The following is a 20,544-nucleotide window of genomic DNA, read 5'->3' on the forward strand; positions in this document are numbered from 1 at the left end:
TTTACGTTTCGAACCTACGCTCTTCAGCAGAAAGGAACACGAGAAAATAAACAGAGAGAGAATTTAAAATGCTTTAGTGGCCAGCGGTCAATATGTGTGTGTGCGTGTGTGTGAATATGTATGTATATGTATGTGTGTATATCATTGTTCAGTTTTATTTCAAAATTTCTTGCCAATAGAGAAAGAACTGGTTTCTAACCTAGATTCAAGGTTCCTTCATTGGCATTTCAACAGCAACAACAGGGTACTTTTTTGTATATATGTATGTATGTATGTATGTATGTATGTATGTATGTATGTATGTATGTATGTATGTATGTATGTATGTATGTATGTATATTTGTATGCTTTGCTTTATGTATGTATTCTCTTACATATAGTTGCATATCTAGACAAGCTCATATATATTTAAATGATAAAACTTCTGGAAAGTTTTACAAATTTTTACAGTTTCAGTGATGGATTGGATCTGTAGTCTTCGAATCAGCTTTCTCCTTTCTGGTTTCAAGACGCCTAATTTCTCAAGATTGCTACTTAGGCAGTGTGTTACATATCCCAGGGCCCCAATAATTACAGGTATAAACCTGAACTTGTAATCTGAATAGAATAGAATAATAGTTCAGCGTAGGTGTTCTCTTTTTCACTGATCTTCAGCTTCATGCTAACATCCGCTAGGCAACTAATTTCCATAACTGTGCACAGTTTCTCTTCTCTATCCTAAATCACTTTATCAGGTCTGTTATGCTTACACTTTATTGGGGTCTTTTCTGGTACAGTATGCAGGTAATTATGAATTATGTGTGTATGAACCTTATATATATATGTGTGTGTATGTATGCATGCATGTATGTATGCATGCATGTATGTATGTAAGTATGTATGCATGAACCCAGTGACGGGGCATGGCTCAGTGGTTAGAGCCTCAGACGTGCAACCATGAGATAGTGAGTTCGATTCCCGGATCCGTGTAGTGGGTTGTGTTCTTGAGCAAGACACTTTACTTCACATTGTTCCAGTTCCCTCGGCTGTAGAAATGAGTTGCGACATCATACATACACATAGATAGATAGATAGATAGATAGATAGATAGATAGATAGATAGATAGATAGATAGATAGATAGATAGATAGATAGATAGATAGATAGATAGATAGATAGATATAGCGAGAGAGAAAGGGAGAGAGAGAGTGCTTAATTTTGATTCTGTTACAGAACACATTGCAACGTGACTTGCCTGAACATGGAGAACGTGAAATTTCTAGCTGTAACTTGTAAAAAAGTTAGCTACAAATTAAAATCCATAAACTATACTCTTGCATTGAGTACTTTCTCTCTTGTTTTTAAACACAAGCGTTTACGCCATTGTGTGTGTGTGTGTGTGTGTGTGTGTGGTGTGTGTGTGTGTGTGGTGTGTGTGTGTGTGTGTGTGTGTGTGTAACAGAAACTAAGAAAGAGAACGGCTTTGCCATGACTTTATTTAGGAAGAGAAAAGGAAAAAAACAATATCAACCGCAACGTAGATTATTTCAGGCAGAAGTTAATGGGAAAGTCTTGATTGAAATGGATTTTTCGAAATTTATTGTTCCAAACGAAACATTAAGGACTCTAAAAACTATTGAATAAAACTATAAAATCTTGGATTAAAATCGTGTTTTCGTGTTTTAAAAAGTTATTCCTACTCCCTATCTATATCTACATATATATGTGTGTGTGTGTGTGTGTGTGTGTGTACGTATGTACATGTGTGCGTGTGCGTATATATATATATATATATATATATAGAGAGAGAGAGAGAGAGAGGGAGAGAGAGAGCGAAATAGATAGTTAACAGGAGTGATCATGGGAACGCGGGTGGGTCCCAACTATGTTAATTTACTTGTTGGCTTCTTAAGCTACGGATCTTCTTCCAGTTCACTTCCCAACTCCAGAACTCTAAATATGTTATATCGACGATTGTTTCGGTGCCACTTCTCTCTCTCTCTCGCCCCACCTACGCCAAGTGCTCCATCTCTTCTAGTTCCTTCGTCTCCTGTGCTTCTGCAGCAGTAACGCAAGTCCAACATATGGACTACCTCTTCCTCCATCGTCGTTACTCTCCCTCCCTTATCTATCTTTCCCTCCCCGGCGGCCATACCGTTCATTGTTCTTTAGCCCCTACGCCTCGCGTCCGGACTCTCATCGAACTCCCTTTCCTCTCATCTACCATCCCAACAATGCACCATATTCCGCCTCTTCCGCCGCCTTCAATCCTACAATGCCTCCTCCCGTTCTTCCCCGTAACACCCATACCCTCCCTCAGGCGTACCCTCCGTAGCCCTCTCGTCCATACCTCTTCTACACCACAGACTCCGTCTGCTGCACCTCCACCAACCTCATAGCATATTCTATTGTTCCCAGACTGGCCGATATGCCCGCAGAAAACCCCAGGAGCATTCCAGTGGGTAATGGATTGGTTGTGTTTCGGCATGTCCACATCACTATTGCGTTTCTCCTCATCATGTTTTAGTGCGGTTAATAATTGTTGTTAGTGAGAACTTTATTTCCTGATAACACAATTACCATCTAATTCCGCGAATTTAATCCCATAATTAGTCATAAAATAAATACTAGTTATAGGGAGGCGCAATGGCCCAGTGGTTAGGGCAGCGGACTCGCGGTCATAGGATCGCGGTTTCGATTCCCAGACCGGGCGTTGTGAGTGTTTATTGAGCGAAAACACCTAAAGCTCCACGAGGCTCCGGCAGGGGATGGTGGTGATCCCTGCTGTACTCTTTCACCACAACTTTCTCTCACTCTTACTTCCTGTTTCTGTTGTACCTGTATTTCAAAGGACCGGCCCTGTCACTCTCTGTGTCACGCTGAATATCCCCGAGAACTACGTTAAGGGTACACGTGTCTGTGGAGTGCTCAGCCACTTACACGTTAAATTCACGAGCAGGCTGTTCCGTTGATTCGGATCAACCGGAACCTTCGTCGTCGTAACCGATGGAGTGCTTCCATCCCACTAGTTATAGTATCGAATTAGTGTTTCATTGACAGCGGTCCTATGAAATGTGGCTTTGTCGGGGGACAATGTGTGGAAGCTCGTCCTGTGGATTGTACTCATAGTTCAAGGGACCGACCTTGACACATGTTGTGTCACGTTGATTCTTTCTCAGGAATACTATAAGAGACAATTTGTCTGTGGAATACTCAGTCACAGACAAGATAACAATGATTAGATAATTCACTTAAGTCGGTTATTCATATATATACATGTATATATATACATATATATATATATATATATATATATATATAATATATATATATATATAATATATATATATATTATATTAAATTAGAGACAAAACCACTATTACGCAAATCATACAATGAAAAACTTAAGCCAATACATAAGATTATTTAATTTATATTATTTAAATATATAACAAAATATAATTAATATATCACTACGATCGTTTCATGGCTGTTAATTTCTTTAAATTTTCGAGTTACAGTCATTCATCAGGTGGTTTAAATATTTATCTTGGCGAATATATATATGCATACATATATGCATATATATAGATATCTGCATGAATGCATGCATATACATATATATATGCATATGCAAATATATATATATATATATATGCATATGCATATATGCATATATATATATACATATATATATATATATATATATATATATATATATATATATATATATATATTATATATATATAGTTGGAAAGGCAAAGTTTCATACGTTAGACGAATTTAGATAACTAAGATTATGTCATATATACATATATTTATAAGAAAAAGAGATGACATGGGGAAAACGATGGTTATGTTATGAATTTCGTTAGCTTACTGATGTTTCTTCTGCAATAAGATGCAATGGTCTCATAGTTGAGTGCCTAAAGCTTCATCGGAGCCTCGAATGCAATTTTTATTGGCAAAAAAAAAGAATTACATTTGTGCAATATAGAGGGAGTGGGGAAGCCAGTACTGACGTATACAAAAAAGGGCACGCGTATTTATGTCTATGCGTGTATATATATATGTGTGTGTGTGTAAGTGTGTGTGTGTGTGTCCCCGTATAACTTGATGTGTCTGTGTCTGTGTATATGTGTGAGTATAACTATGTGCATAGAGGGTATAGCAGGTCATCAGTCTCGTATTGCGTAAGCAGGCAGAAACGTTAGCACGCCGGGCGAAATGCGGAGCCGTATTTCGTCTGTCGTTACGTTGTGAGTTCAAATTCCGCCGAGGTCGACTTTGCCTTTCATCCTTTCGGGGTCGATAAATAAAGTACCAGTTACGCACTAGGGTCGATGTAATCGACTTAATCCGTTTGCCTGTCCTTGTTTGTCCCCTCTGTGTTTAACCCCTTGTGGGCAATAAAGAAATATATATGTATATGTGTGTGTTGTGGTACAAAACAGACATGCGCACAATACAGCTTTAGGCTGGAAGCACAAATCTTTATAGGTTACTTTGATGCAAATTTGCATAGCTAAGATTATGTCATACACACATACATACACACACAAACACACACACACACACACACACACTCGACATGTAGTTTCGAGCAGACGAATACACTTCTTGAGTTGAACGGATAAATGCGCATGATTATAAATTACCATAAATCCTCGAGTATAATCCGCATTTTCTCCCAAAATTTAAAGGTCAAAATCCCTAGTGCGTACTATATACGAGGTTAAAAATGAAAATTATTTTCTTAGCAATGTCTGAGTCTCTATTTGTTGTCCAGAATTTTTTATTGAGACATTTTGTGATGTCGGGCGCGAAAATACCTTAAGCTAAGCCTGAAAGCAATGAAGCCATAAAAGAATCATCCATAACTTGCAATAAGCAACATTTATTAAATGTTATTACTGTTATTTCTTTATTTTCTGCAAACAAAATGCACAAAAAAACTACAAGTTTCTATTATGTTATATATACAATAATAATAAAGGAGGTTACTATATACAGTTTTATAGACCAAGGATGTTATATTGACTCAAGTTAGAGGTACAGCCCCCTAAAAGTCCCTTGCGTATTATACTCAAGGGCGGACTATACTCGAGGATTTACGGTACTCGGAGTTACGACATAACTTTAACGTGAAGAAATTTAACGGAAAGGAAGGATTTCTTCATATATAATATAAAAGAAATATGATTAGTTTTCATCTTGTAATTTTCCGTATGGTGTTGTTTTTGTACGCATGTTACTGTTTGTTCCTTCTCGAGCCACGCTTGGCTCATAAGGGCCGGTTTCCCGGTTTCAATGGCGTATAGATACCCCACTTGGACGGGACACCGGTCCGTCACAGGTGAGCTGCTAGATGCAGGAGGAAAGAGTGAGAGAAAGTTGTGGCGAAAAAGTCAGCAGAAGTTTTGCCATTACATCCAGCCAGAGCCGTGAGAAGCTTAGGCCTTTTGCTTATAAACACACACATCTCCCGGTCTGAGATTCGAACCCGCGATCCCTCGACCGCGAATCCACAGATATAACGCCTACGCCATGTACCTCCACTTTTGTACGTACATAAAACATTAATTTCTTCTGTTTCCCTCCACTTTTCCTTTACTTTCAATCTATCTAAGCACTTTTTTCTTTCGGTATTAACCTATTCTTGTAGTTGTGCCTCTCTCTCTTTACTCTTTACTCTCTTTTACTTGTTTCAGTCATTTGACTATGGCCATGCTGGAGCACCGCCTTTAGTCGAGCAAATCGACCCCAGAACTTATTCTTTGCAAGCCTAGTACTTATTATATCGGTCTCTTTTGCCGAACCGCTAAGTTACGGGGACGTAAACACACCAGCATCGGTTGTCAAGCGATGTTGGGGGGGGGACAAGGTATCACGCAGTGGGACTGAACCTGGAACCATATGGTTGGGAAGCAAGCTACTTACCACACAGCCACTCCTACGCCTACAGTTGTTTATATTGTTTAGTTCTAGCTTAGTACTAGTCTAGCAGAGCTATGATCAAAAGACATTCCAGTTATGACCATTCTGTCTGTTTTTATTTTCTAGTTATTCATGGTATGTATGATCACTTTACATGTTTTCTATTTGAAGATAGCAAGGTCTGATTCGAGGGTGAGTTTGCTGCTATGTTAGCATGTCGAGAGAGCGCCTAGAGCGCTCCCTATCTTTTTCAACGATAGCTAATACTTCTAGAGTTTATTTTAAGTATTCAGATGTTGCCTGTATTTTAACAGAAAGGGAAAGTAAGATTATGTTTGCGCATGCGTATGCATTTGTATGCATACATCTGCATTGGTATGTATATATCGACAAAGCTGCTCGTTGCTTTCCTGCTTTGAATACAATAGCTTTCACCCTACACGATTTATCCTATCGAATTTTAAATAACAAAGCTCGGTCCGTGTTAAGTCGGAAATTTAAAATACCATCCAAACTGCTATAACATTAGAAACAGTGATGGTCAAGTGACTGCCTGAATCATTGGCTCACAATGATTTTATTTTCTTTGCTATCATTTATCTTCTTTTTTTTTTTGTTTTATTTTTGCATTATTCCGGTGAGAGAAGGAAAGAGATAATATATATACGACAGTTGATAATACGTAATAGATAAACAGAACAGTATGGAGGAAAGGAGAGAAAAAAACTATTGTCCTATTGTACCAGCTTACAATGACATGAAGTTCGTTGCCTTATCCTTTAAGCCGTCTGTGACGTGATTCAAAACTGGTCAGTTAAGATTTGACCACACTAGCCTCTTTGAAAAGCATCACCACCGTAAAGCCACAAATCCCTTCTCGGCGATGAAAAATTATGAAGGCTGTTCATATATTCTGCACGGTTTCTCGTTATCTTCGTAGTGAACGCCGAACATAATCCTAGAGATGATTGCTTCATCCGCACGAATTTCTCTCGATCATAAGAAAGTAAACTTTCTTACAACATAACCGAACGGTTCTGTTTCTAATTAACACCTATATTGATGGTACAAGCAATGCTTTAAATGAGATTTTGACCGTACGGTTACGTGTTTCAATTTGTACCTTGAATAAATAATGAGATAATCGGGATTAACGACGGGTTTCAGATTCGAAACAGCAATTAATACTTAGTGATTGAGTTATTTAGCAGTTGGTCGGAATTTACATGTTCGTATTTTATATTCTATTTTCTCGTGTTTCTTCTAGTCTATATTCCAAACAAGAATTGCGATTTGGCTAGAAATCTCATTTCCCCGCGTTCTGATTTCAAATCCATGTTTGGAATTGATTTCACGTTTCATGAAAAGAAAAACCGATTGAATGATAAAAGAAAACTAATAATATAAGTCGGTAGATATAAGGTGGCGAACTGGCAGAAACGATAGCACGCCGGGCGAAATGCGTAGCCGTATTTCGTCCGTCGTTGCGTACCGAGTTCAAATTCCATCGAGGTCGACTTTGCCTTTCATCCGTTTGGGGTCGATAAATTAAGTACCAGTTACGCACTGGAGTCGATGTAATCAACTTAATCTGTTTGTCTGTCCTTGTCTGTCCCATCTGTATTTAGCCCCTTGTGGGTAATAAAGAAATATATATTCCAAACGAGAATTGTGATTTGGCTAGAATGCTCATTTCTCTGCGTTCTGATTTCAAATCCATGCTTGGAATTGATTTCACGTTTCATGAAAAGAAAACCGATTGAACGATAAAGCAAAACTGGTAATATAAGTGGGTAGGTATAAAGCGGCGAGCTGGCAGAAACGTTAGCACGCCGGGCGAAATGCGTAGCCGTATTTCGTCTGCCGTTACGTTCTGAGTTCAAATTCCGCCGAGGTCGACTTTGCCTTTCATCCTTTCGGGGTCGATAAATTAAGTACCATTTACGTACTGGGATCGATGTAATCGACTTAATCCGTTTGTCTGTCCTTGTTTGTCCTGTGTGTTTAGCCCCTTGTGGGTAGTAAAGAAATAGGTATTTCGTCTGTCGTTACGTTCTGAGTTCAAATTCCGCCGAGGTCGACTTTACCTTTTATCTTTTCGAGGTCGATAAATTAAGTAGCAGTTACGCACTGGGCTATGTAATCGACTTAATCCGTTTGTCTGTCCTTGTTTGTCCCCTCTGTGTTTAGCCCGTTGTGGGTAGTAAAGAAACAGACATTTTACATTCTGAGTTCAAATTCCGCCGTGGCTGACTTTACCTTTCGTCCTCTCGGAGTCGATAAAATAAATGCCGGTTGAATATTGTGGTCGAGGTAATCGACCTAACCCCTCCTCCAAAAATTGCTGGCCTTGTGCCAAAATTTGAAACTAGTATAAGTGGATGAGTTATATTTATTCAATGAACACTATATGAAAGTCTGTAAGAGTGGGATTGAGTACTTTTGAATCTCACAGAAAAGAAACAGCGTCTAACTACATTGTTTAAAGAAGAAGAAGAAGAAGAAGAAGAAGAAGAAGAAGAAGAAGAAGAAGAAGAAGGAAGGAAGGAAGGAAGGAAGGAAGGAAGGAAGGAAGGATGGATGGATGGATGGATGGATGGATGGATGGATGGATATTTTCATGCATACATATATATACCCTGTGTTTGTACATATTAACATAGATTCACACATATAAACTTGAGAGCCCTTTCGACTTGCTAAATCTCCAGAAACTATAATCAAGGCCACGACAGCGTGGATCCGTACTGAGACATCAACATGATATCAAATGCAAGATGTGGTTGCATTATGTCTGAAAATGTAGAAGAATGCAGGAATATGTTCGAAGGAGACATCTATTTAAATTGATGTTTAACACTAGCTGCGAACCGTTACTCTTTCTGTTGTGAAAATCTAAAATCTGGGTGATAACTTACAGGAAGAGATAAATTCAAACATTGTTTCTTTGTTAACGAGCTGAAAGTATATCCCTAAGTAATGGATTGTATGAAAAAGAGGCTTGAATTGATTACGATATAGTGAAAGGGTAAAAGAAATTGAGTTTGAATAGAGTAAATATTCATTTATGATTGAAAAAGAGGAAAATAACTATCAGCTAGTCCATAACATTGTTACCAATAGTCATAGTATTTCTCTGGTGGTCAATAAGAATACTGAGATGGATGAAAATGTGTCTCATGGTAGCATTTATGCAAAAAAAGAACAGCGAAAGCAGGCGAGCCGGCAGAAACAGCGAAGGCGACGAGCTGGCAGAAACGTTAGCACGCCGGGTGAAATGCGTAGCCGTATTTCGTCTGCCGTTACGTTCTGAGTTCAAATTCCGCCGAGATCGACTTTGCTTTTCATCCTTTCGGGGTCGATAAATTAAGTACCAGTTACGCACTGGTGTCGATCTCATCGGTTTAATCCGTTTGTCTGTCCTTGTTTGTCCCCTCTATGTTTAGCCCCTTGTGGGCAATAAAGAAATAAGAAGAGCGAAACCAGTTATCAGCTAGCAATAAATGTTTGTTGTAGCAGTATCATGCCAAGAATTATGTTACTCAGTTGAACCACTAGATAAGAAAAGACAAATGAGACGGGAACAGAAATTAACCACCACCAGAAATTTCCACATCAACAGTATTATTGACAACCACTGCCTAAAATGAAAACAAGAAGATAGAGACTTAAAACTGACTCAGCCCTTAAAGGTCGCATCATATCCTTTCAGCATCTACTAATAGCTACTACATTCCCCGGCAGCGAAAATTTTTTACCCACGAAAGTTCCGGACCTCAGTAATGAACTCATTTGCATACAGCCAATCAGAGCAGAGCCACCTTTAAACCTGTATAACTTTTTAAAAACGTTTTTCTGGAAAAAATGAAATAACTCCAGCAATTCAGTTTGGGCAAATGTATTATTGTGCCAACGTCAGAAAGCATCTAAAGATTAACACCAAGAAGGAAAAAATATTATTTACATATATTTATTCGTTTGCCCGACAGGTAGTTAGAGGACAGAGAAGTTGCTGTCTGTCAGTAGAGACGGAACGAGTAAGGAATGCACGGTGCGGACTAGGAAGGAAGAAAGGATAAAGGTGGCCCTGCTCTGATTGGCTGTATGCAAATGAGTTCTTTACTGGGGTCCAGAACCCTCGTAGGAAAAAAATTTCGCTCCCCGGCAAATGACCAGGGATACAGGGCTACTGAAGTTTGACACCTTTACTGCGACAGAACATCATCTGAAAGGTTTTCATCTACTCAGTAAGCTTGGGCATAGCTATGCTGTCAGAGTGACAGTAGCGTAACTAACCAGTGTAATCTATCTTAAACAACATTCTCCTATGCTTTGAAGAGCATATCTTTGCAATCCAGAAACAAGAAATAACACCTGAATACTTGAAGCACAAAAGGAATACGAGTGCAGGTAAAACACGTAGAGGTGACAACTGATGCAGACCCTATAGAATGAACACCAAAAATGTTAGCCACATCCTAAATAGTTTTTTTTATATGCCATCACTTTGCTTATGAAATATAATTGCCTCAGACCTAAAGTCGGTCGAAAGTATTGTTCTGAAAATCAAAATATACGAAGTTATAGTTGTATGGAGGACATACTCATCCACAATATGAAAGATTATCGGTGGAATTTTCCAGATGAAAATTCTGTAAAAGGGACAGATAATGACGTGGGACATTTAAAAGAACGTGTGTACTGTAGTATGCTGTGGCTGTCCAGCAGATGTTAGCATAATGTTAAGAAAAAGAAAACATGAATGCTGGACTGATATAATGTTTGCTCATGCTGAAGAAACGTTAGCGGAGCTGGCAGAAACGTTAGCGCACCGGCGAAATACTTTGCGGTATTTCGGCTGCCGTAACGTTGTGAGTTCAAATTCCGCCGAGGTCGAATTTGCCTTTCATCCTTTCGGGGTCGATAAATTAAGTACCAGTTACGCACTGGGGTCGATGTAATCGACTTAATCCGTCTGTCTGTCCTTGTTTGTTCTCTCTGTTTTTAGCCCCTTGTGGGTAGTAAAGAAATAGGTATTTCGTCTGCCGCTACGTTCTGAGTTCAAATTCTGTCCCCTCTGTTTTTAGCCCCTTGTGGGTAGTAAAGAAATAAGTATTTCGTCTGCCGCTACGTTCTGAGTTCAAATTCCGTCGAAGTCGACTTTGCCTTTCATCCTTTCGGGGTCGATTAAATAAGTACCAGTTACGCACTGGGGGTCGATATAATCGACTTAATCCGTTTGTCTGTCCTTGTTCATCCTGTGTGTTTAGCCCCTTGTGGTTAGTAAAGATATAGGTATTTCGTCTGCCGCTACGTTCTGAGTTCAAATTCTGCCGAGGTCGACTTTGCCTTTCATCCTTTCGGCGTCGATAAATTAAGTACCAGTTGCGTACTGGGTGGATCTAATCGACTGCTCCCCCTCCCTAGGCCTTGTGCCTAGAGTAGAAAAGAATATTTGCTTATGCAACGTCCAGAGCTTAACTATAGATTTATACCTGGGATTTATGGAGCATATGTGTATGTAAGTAACTGCTGCAGCATCAATCTTGAGAAATTTGGTTTCACCAATCCAAATGTACGCAGCTAATTAAAAATTACATTTACATCCTGTTAATGGAACATATGCAAATATACGTATGTATGCATATACATGAGTGAGAGCATGCAGACCAGCGCACGCATACGCAGGGACATACTTGTACAGATACACACATGTATGGACTATCTAGTTGATGTTTTCTAAATTCCTCTGAGAGCATCTTGTTCCTGAGTTGGAAACCGGCACTTTTTCTATTGGTGAGAAATTTGTAAATTTGTAAATAATACGTGTGCGCATGCGCGTCTGTATGTGTCTGTGTTTGTTTATGCTTATATATACACATAAATGCATAATCTGTAATTTATATTGATATCCATAAAAACTTTTCTTTATTTCCCTTCTTTCTATTTTGCAGTGTATAGTAATCCACAGCCTATTTTGTATTCTTGAATACTGAATATAATACACGCATTGCAGAACTATTTAATTTGAGAAAGCCATTGATGGCGTGAATTGAACACAATAGAGAGAACTACCCCAAAACAGAGTGCATTAAGCTTCTTTTCGTGTCAGAACCAAATGGCACTTGTTTAGATGCCCATCGGGCGGTATGCATATATTTAACCCGACTATCAAACTGACTCAGGTTCTGGGGAATAGTCTAATGTCATAGCGTGCGACCAAGGATTTTGACATCGGAAGAAAATAAAGGGGAACAACTGATTACTAGTTCATAGATGGCGTCATAGTGAGCAAAATACTTTACAATCTTGAAGGTTAATGGGTTGCCGTAATTTTCGCATCTCTTCATGCCAAACACAGACGTATTCAGCTGTATTGTCGAGGCCTTCTTTTCAATGCAATATTTGGGCGTGACATTAAGGATAGCAATTAGAGTAATTACGCAGTTGGTCTGAGAAGGAAAAGAAGCAGCAGAATAATGTACATTTTACTAAGCAGTCAATATCTTATTGAATTCCCACCGACCAGGGCGGCATCATGATGACAACAAGATCCAATCAATAAATGTATTCATATATATATTTTTTTTTTCAATCGTAACAGCTCATTCGAAGATTAAAACGTTGGTGACCATTGAACTTTTGCGTGAACAATATTATGCGTCCATGCATATGTGCGTATATTTATGCGCATGCGTCCATATTTGCTGAATAACTCCCGGTGAACATATTAACTAATACACGCACACATATTTACATACATACCCATACATATATATATATGTGTACATACACATTTGCAAATATTCATATACACACGCGAACACACGCAGTAGTTCTTGTGTATATATTTAAATATATTCTTGCATCTATGTGTATAGGAATCTCTTGTTGGCTGCTGTATATCTCCATATCGTGCTTTGATCCATTCTCATGCGTCCGCTTATGCTAATGCGGATGCGTGTTCGTATTGTAGCGCATGTTTTATTTACGCGTTTGTTTGCGTGTTCATAAAGTCTCTGATGTTTAGCTTTCATCGAAATCTATCCGCCCATGAATATAATAAGAAACTTACTGCTTTTCTTCGAAATATTTCTAATATTAAGTACACGTTCATCTTTTTATATAAATTCTTCTCCGTTTAGTTTCTATCGAAAACTATCAGTCCATAAATATACGACGATGTTTACCGCTTCACTCAAAATGTTTCTGTGTGTTTCTTTGCACACACACGCGCGCGCGCGCCCTACATCGTCCAGTTTCTCTGTTTGGATATCTTTAATCTTTTATCTTTTACTTGTTTCTACTATTAGACTGCGGCCATGCTAGAGCACCGCGTTGAAGAACTTTAGTCAAACGAATCAGCCCCAAGTACTTATTTTTTAAAAGCCTGCTATTTACACTATCGGACTGAGATTCGAACCCGCGATCACTCGACCGCGAATCCGCTGCTCTAACCACTAGGTCATGTGCCTCCACTTTCTTCTAAATAAGTCTTAAAATATTTCCCTGTAATATTTTCGAGGAACAAAAATAAATTGTTCATTGAATCGATCCCTATAAATACTAAAACTGGGAATGTGGAAAAACAAATAATTAAAAGAACTAGTCATCCTTCAAATCTGTTGAGTTTCTAATTGGTCTATATTTCTTTCGCTGGTCTACAATTCCATCCATCCATCCATATACGCCACTCACTATTTCTGAGAGGGTTGTGGGTGTAAAGTCCCCAGGTACCTCCTCCGTAGGTCATTACACTTTCAGGCTAGATTCTGAAACTATGGATATCATCCAACCACTTCGTTCTTGGTCTACTCCAAGGTCACCAACGGTTTGGCTCGAATTAAAGAACTCGTCTTGCGATTCTTTACCGCAACGCTCTAATCACGTGTCCATAGTAACCGTCTTTCTACAATTAAATATAAATATTTATCGTAATATAATTACGTGCTTCGTTGTATGGTAAAGAAATTTCCTTTTTAAACTCCTTGGATCCGATTTCAGTTTCAACACACGACACCTTATCGATATTATCGATAATATTTCTTCAACTCTGGAGGCACCGGCAAGAAACTTGCCGGATATGGGACCAAAACATAACAAGATGAGATGGGCTTGGGACGAGGCGGGCTCGAGACGAGAGGCCTTTTTGTTGTATATGTATTATTATTATTATTATTATTATTATTATTATTATTATTATTATTATTATTCAGTAGTTTTGTTTTTATAGCGTGCTTTCACTTCACTACCGAGCGCAGCTCTGTGTGCCTTGGGTATGTGCTGTGATTTGTTGTGATGCTCTGATGGTTATTGTATGGAAAGAGTTCTGCGTAGGATGTGTGCAGTGCCTAGTAGTGCAATTTTCTGTATGTTATATGTGTTTGTAAGTCCTGGTGTTTTTGTTATGTATTTGTCTGAATATTTTTTTATCATGCCTAATGCACCTACTATAATAGGAATTGTTTCTGTTTTTAGATTCCACATTCTGGTTACCTCTATTTCCAGGTCTTTGTATTTTGAAATTTTCTCCCTTTCTTTTAGAGACACGTTGCCATCTGCTGGTATTGATACATCAATTATAAAGCATTTTTTTCATCATGATCTCTGACAACTATATTATTATTATTATTATTATTATTATTATTATTATTATTATTATTATTATTATTAATTGTTGTTATTTTCGTTTGATTAGGAGTTTGTGACCTGTGTTTTCTGTTCGCCTGTGTATTTAGTATGTTTTTTTGTATATTTATTACGTTTTTGTGAATTATATATATATATATATATATATATATATATATATATATATATATATAGGCGCAGGAGTGGCTGTGTGGTAAGTAGCTTGCTTACCACCACATGGTTCCGGGTTCCTTGGGAAAATGTCTTTAACTATAGCCTCGGGCCGACCAAAGCCTTGTGAGTGGATTTGGTAGACGGAAACTGAAAGAAGCCTGTCGTATGTATGTATGTATGTATGTATGTATGTATGTATGTATGTATGTATGTATATCACATTTTCTGTTTCTTGTCTTCTTTTTATTTAATTCTGAAAATATTATTTATGTAACGCACACACACCTTAATTTTTACCTATACATGCGCGCACGCGCGTGTGTGTGTGTGTGTGTGTCTTTGTGTCTGTATTTGTCCCCACAACCATCGCTTGGCCACCGGTGTTGGTGAGTTTACGTTCCGTAACTTAGCGGTTCAGCAGAAGAGACAGATAGAATAAGTACCAGGCTTTCAAAATCAGTACTGGGGTCGATTCGATCGATTAGAAATTCTTCAAGGCGGTGCCCCAGCCTGGGCACAATCTAATGACTGAAACAAATAAAAGATAATAAGAAAGATAAAAGATAAATTCTGAAAGGAAAAGAAGAGTTTATAAGTTCTTGAATCGTCTTCATGACGTCACAAGTACTTGATTTATCGACCAATAGAAAATAAAGAACATATGAGTACGTGAGTACAACAACGGTGACGCACAAAGCTTGCTGCAAAAACAAAAATATCATGAAAGCTGACTTTTTACAACTCCTGCCGTCCCCAGCGCTGGGTTTGTCTTAATATAGATTTATGTAATAAATAGGATATCTACCCTCTCTCTTTCTCTCCCCTCTATCTCTCCCTCCCTCTCTCCCTCTCTCTCTCACTCTCTCTCTCTCACTCTCTCTCTCTTCCTAGTATATTGATTTCTTATATTCCTCTAATCAAACATAACATTAACCTCGATTGTCCTTGTCTTATTAAACTTCACTTATATTTCCTATTTTATCTTATAATATAAAATCTTCAACATACATACATAGATATATATATATACATATATGTGTGTGTGTGTCTGTGGGTATTTGTACATACATCTATATATGCGAGTGTGTGTGTGCATACACATACACACGTACACACACACACATAAATATAACGATATATATATATGTGTGTGAGCGTGCGTGCGTATTTGTGTGTGTGTAAAGATATAGATATATAATATGTATATATGTATATATATATATATATATATATATATATATATATATATATATATATATATATAGATAGATATATATATATAATGTGTGTGATATAGATATATAAATATAGATTATATGGATATATATAATATATATACATACATGTGTATGTATATATAACGATATATATATATATGTGTGAGCGTGCGTGCGTATTTGTGTGTGTGTAAAGATATAGAGATATATAATATGTATATAATGTATATATATATATATATAGATATATATAATATATATATAATATAGATATAGATAATATATATATATGAATGTGTGTGATATAGATATAGAATTATAGATGTATATGGATCTATATAATATAATATCTCATACATGTGTATGTATATATAATAACGATATATTATATTGTGTGCGTACGTGGTGTGTGTATGTGTGTAAAGATATAGATATATAAATATGTATATATATATATATATATATATATATAATATATATATATATATATATATATATAGATATATATATATATAGATATGAGTGTGTGTTATTAGATATATAAACATAATGTATATGCTACATATAAATATATATATACACAAACATATATAGACATACATGTATATGTCTGTGTATGTATATGTATGTATATACATACAGACACACACACACACATATACATATATATGTGTGTGTATGTATATGTATGTATATACATACATACACACATACATATATATATGCATACATACATAGATATATATATATATACATACATACATATACATACATACTTATATATATATATATACATATATACTATATACATATATATACATATACATACATATATATATATATCTATATATATAATATATATATATATATATACATATATATATATATATATATATATATATATAATATTATATATATATGTATATGTGTATATATATATATATATATACATACACACACATATATATACAGATGTGTATGTATGTATGTATGTATGTATGTATGTATATATACGTATGTATAATCATTATTCCAGATATCAAATTACTACTCCGCCATCATCGCCGCCGCCAGCGCCTACCTACACCTTGTTAACTTTTCTTCGGTCTTTCATTGCATCAATCAATATCTAATAGAACTGCTTTCCTGTATTTGTCTATAAGTTACCTTCTTCACTTTCATTTTATTATTATGTTTGTTATGTTTACGTTTTGTTTGCTCTTTTTGTTGTTTTTTCCTTCATTTTTGTTTTCAATATGTCTGTCTTCACCCGCTTCCTTCTCCCGTCCAGCTTTCCTACATTACAAAACTTCCGTGTTTTCCTCCCACTTATCTCCATTTGATTATATATTTATAATCGTTCTATCTCTCCGTTTATCAGTATTTATTTTTATCTAGTCGTCTATTTATATAACCATCTATTTATTCTTCTGTTCAAGCGTATATTTGTCCATCTTGTCATTTATCCAGCCATTTATTAATGCAACCAAGAATAGATGAAAACCTAAAAGGGATCCCATTATTGCTATTTCTACTCATTTTTATTTCACCTTTCCATGGAAGAAAGGGCAATGCCCATGGCCCTATTCAGGTCTTCGAAGCAGGTAACACCTGCTCTGAAGGCAACCAGGAAGTGATTCCCATACCAGAGGCTTAGCCCCCAAGTCTTTCGCGACAGGCACCCAAGGTAACAAGTTGTTGCTATTAAAACAAACACGTGTTAAGTTTACCAGCCATGAAGGGAAACTATGTGGAAACATCTGAAGGCTTTGCACACAATTTCCGTTTCCCAAATTTAACTTATAAGACTTTGGTCAACCCGAGGCCGTACAGTAGGATCGATCTTAAAGCAATGAGGTTGCGAAGCAAAAATCTTAACCATACCTATTTCTTTACTGCCCACAAGGGGCTACACACAGAGAGGACAAACAAGGACAGACAAATGGATTAAGTCGATTATATCGACCCCAGTGCGTAACTGGTACTTATTTAATCGACCCCGAAAGGATGAAAGGCAAAGTCGACCTCTGCAGAATTTGAACTCAGAACGTAGCGGCAGACGAAATGCCTATTTCTTTATTACCCACAAGGGGCTAAACATAGAGGGGACAAACAAGGACAGACATAGGTATTAAGTCGATTACATCGACCCTAGTGCGTAACTGGTAATTAATTTATCAACCCCGAAAGGATGAAAGGCAAAGTCGACCTCCGCGGAATTTGAACTCAGAACGTAACGGCAGCCGAAATATGGCTACGCATTTCGCCCGGCGTGCTAACGTTTCTGCCAGCTCACCGCCTTTTACATTTTACACGCTTTCTGCCGAACGACCTGGGGGCCATGGCTAACTATGGAATTATACGGAAGACATAGTCGGGAATATAAATAAGTTCCATAATCAAACACCTCAATTCTTCAAAATTTATGTTACTATTATCATGATTAAGTTTTTTTAATTATCAATAAAAATTAATACATCTGGGAGTCATGGAGTCGTGTGAATTGAAGTTGTTTGCAGTTGCATCTCTGCAAGCAGCTAGACGAAATAATTGGTACCATTCGAATTCAAACTAACATCTGCGCTGGTGAAAAGTGCTGTACATTACTAAAGTTGCTGGTGATATATATATATATATATATATATATATATATATATATATATATATAGTGACGTATATTTGCCATTTGAATATGGTTAACCCCTAAGGGTGGGTGCTACTGTAGTTTGTAGCCCCAGGAGGACACCTCCTCCAGCTGGCTATAGACACACTTTCTGTGCCCTATCAGTATTTGCAAAGGTAAGCTTCCTTCCCGTCCGGTAGTGGTGGTGGTGGTGGTGGTGGTGGAGGTGGTGGTGGTGGTGGTGGAGGTGGTGGTGGTGATGATGATGATGATGATGATGATGATGATGATGATGAAGAAGCAGAAGAAGAAGAAGAAGAAGAAGAAGAAGAAGAAGAAGAAGAAGAAGAAGAAGAAGAAGAAGAAGAAGAAGAAGAAGAAAACATTCAATGAAAAGGCAAAGGATCAGGAGAGAATGTTATCGCAGGGTAAGGGTAATACTCAAGACAGAGCTGAATGCAAGAAACAGGATCGAAGCGATCAATACTTTAGCCATACCGATCGTGACTTACAGTTTCAATATCATTAACTGGTCAATTACTGAAATATGTAATCTTGACAGAAAAATACGAAAACTGTTGACAATGCATAGAATACACCACCCAAAAAAGATATAGAACGACTTCACCTGCCAAGAAAAGAGGGTGGCCGTGGACTTTTACAACTGGAATTGGCCTAAACACCTACCTGAAAAATTCTAATGACTGGATCTTAAAACTTCTCTTAAAGCATGAAAACAAGAAAGCATCATACTCAGTAACAAAACCGGTAAAGGAATATCTAAGTGAATTCCAAATAGAACAAATCCCAAAATTAGACGTACTAGAAACAAGCACAGAAAAATCTAAGCGTATGAACACCTGTGCCAAAACTGCTGCCTTAGATATTCTTACTGATAGATGGTAATAAAAAACCTCTCAATGGTAAATACCTAAAGAGAGCTAATAATGCCGATGTTGACAAAGCGCTTACCCATCAATGGTTAGTGTCTTCTGGCTTAAAATCAGAAACAGAAGGGTTTATCATAGCAGCCCAAAATCAACGCTTCCTTTATGAACCTACTAGGCTAACACATTAAAGAACAGCAGTAGCCCAATATGTTGTGTATGTAAACAACAAAATGAAACCATTGATCATGTTGTCTCCAAGTGCAGTCTTCTTGCGACTACAGAGTATATCAACAGTTTTTATCATGGGGTAGGTGCAAGTTTTTGCAAATTAACTAGTGAATATACAAGTGGAAACACAAACCACCTCCAGTACTTGAAAATGATCACCTCTCACTCCTCTGGAACTTCACCGTTCAAACTGACAGAAAGATAGATGCGAATAGGCCAGATATTATATTGAGAGACTTCAGACAAAAACCATGCCTCCTCATTGATATGAGTGCCCCAATCAACATAAATGTATGTCAAGACCTACCGAAAACTGAGCAAGTATAAAGATCTTGAAATAGAAATTGGCAAAATTTGGAACCTGAAGACTAAAACAATACCCGTTGTCATAGGTGCCATAGGAATGATGGCAAAAGGGGTTGATTCCTGCCTAGCTCAGATACCATGAAACTCCAAAATGGCAGAAATTCGAAAGATAGTGCTCATGGGAACTACCCATATTCTACGTAAAATACTGTCTATGTAATCTCAAATTTTAAAACAAACTCATAATGTTCTTATGCTTGCCGTTCTCAAACCATAATAACGATGGTTCTGGTCTCGTGACACTCATAGTTTTGAGGGTAATTGCGTCGAGAATACTTCTGCAAAACTGTTCCCAATTCATTTATGAAAGTTCTGATTAACCTGCATTTGGATTTGGAGAGCAAATGCAAATTTAACTTGTGGGCCTTAAGAGTGATATAAGGATGACACGGGGAAGCCATCTACAAAGTCTAAATTATTTCCTTTGCTTCTGTTTTTATGGTATTTATTTGGTGATATGCAAAAGCACAGAAGTGCTCAAAACATCCATGTATTGGAAATA

At 37.3% G+C, this 20,544-nt stretch overlaps 1 long non-coding RNA gene across 1 annotated transcript in view; it reads right to left on the bottom strand.

The window, feature by feature from the left end:
• The window catches only part of LOC118762912, a 22,456-nt gene extending 2,209 nt beyond the window's left edge, over nucleotides 1-20,247 (bottom strand). The window contains exons 1-2 of the long non-coding RNA XR_004998664.1: nucleotides 20,046-20,247; nucleotides 13,507-13,521 (exon numbers count right to left, since the gene is read on the bottom strand). This is a non-coding gene — a long non-coding RNA (uncharacterized LOC118762912). The remainder of the gene's footprint in view (nucleotides 1-13,506; nucleotides 13,522-20,045) is intronic.
• Between the last annotated feature and the right edge of the window lie 297 nt (nucleotides 20,248-20,544).

The sequence above is a fragment of the Octopus sinensis genome, linkage group LG4 (assembly GCF_006345805.1).
Source record: "Octopus sinensis linkage group LG4, ASM634580v1, whole genome shotgun sequence".
Lineage (NCBI taxonomy): Eukaryota > Metazoa > Mollusca > Cephalopoda > Octopoda > Octopodidae > Octopus > Octopus sinensis.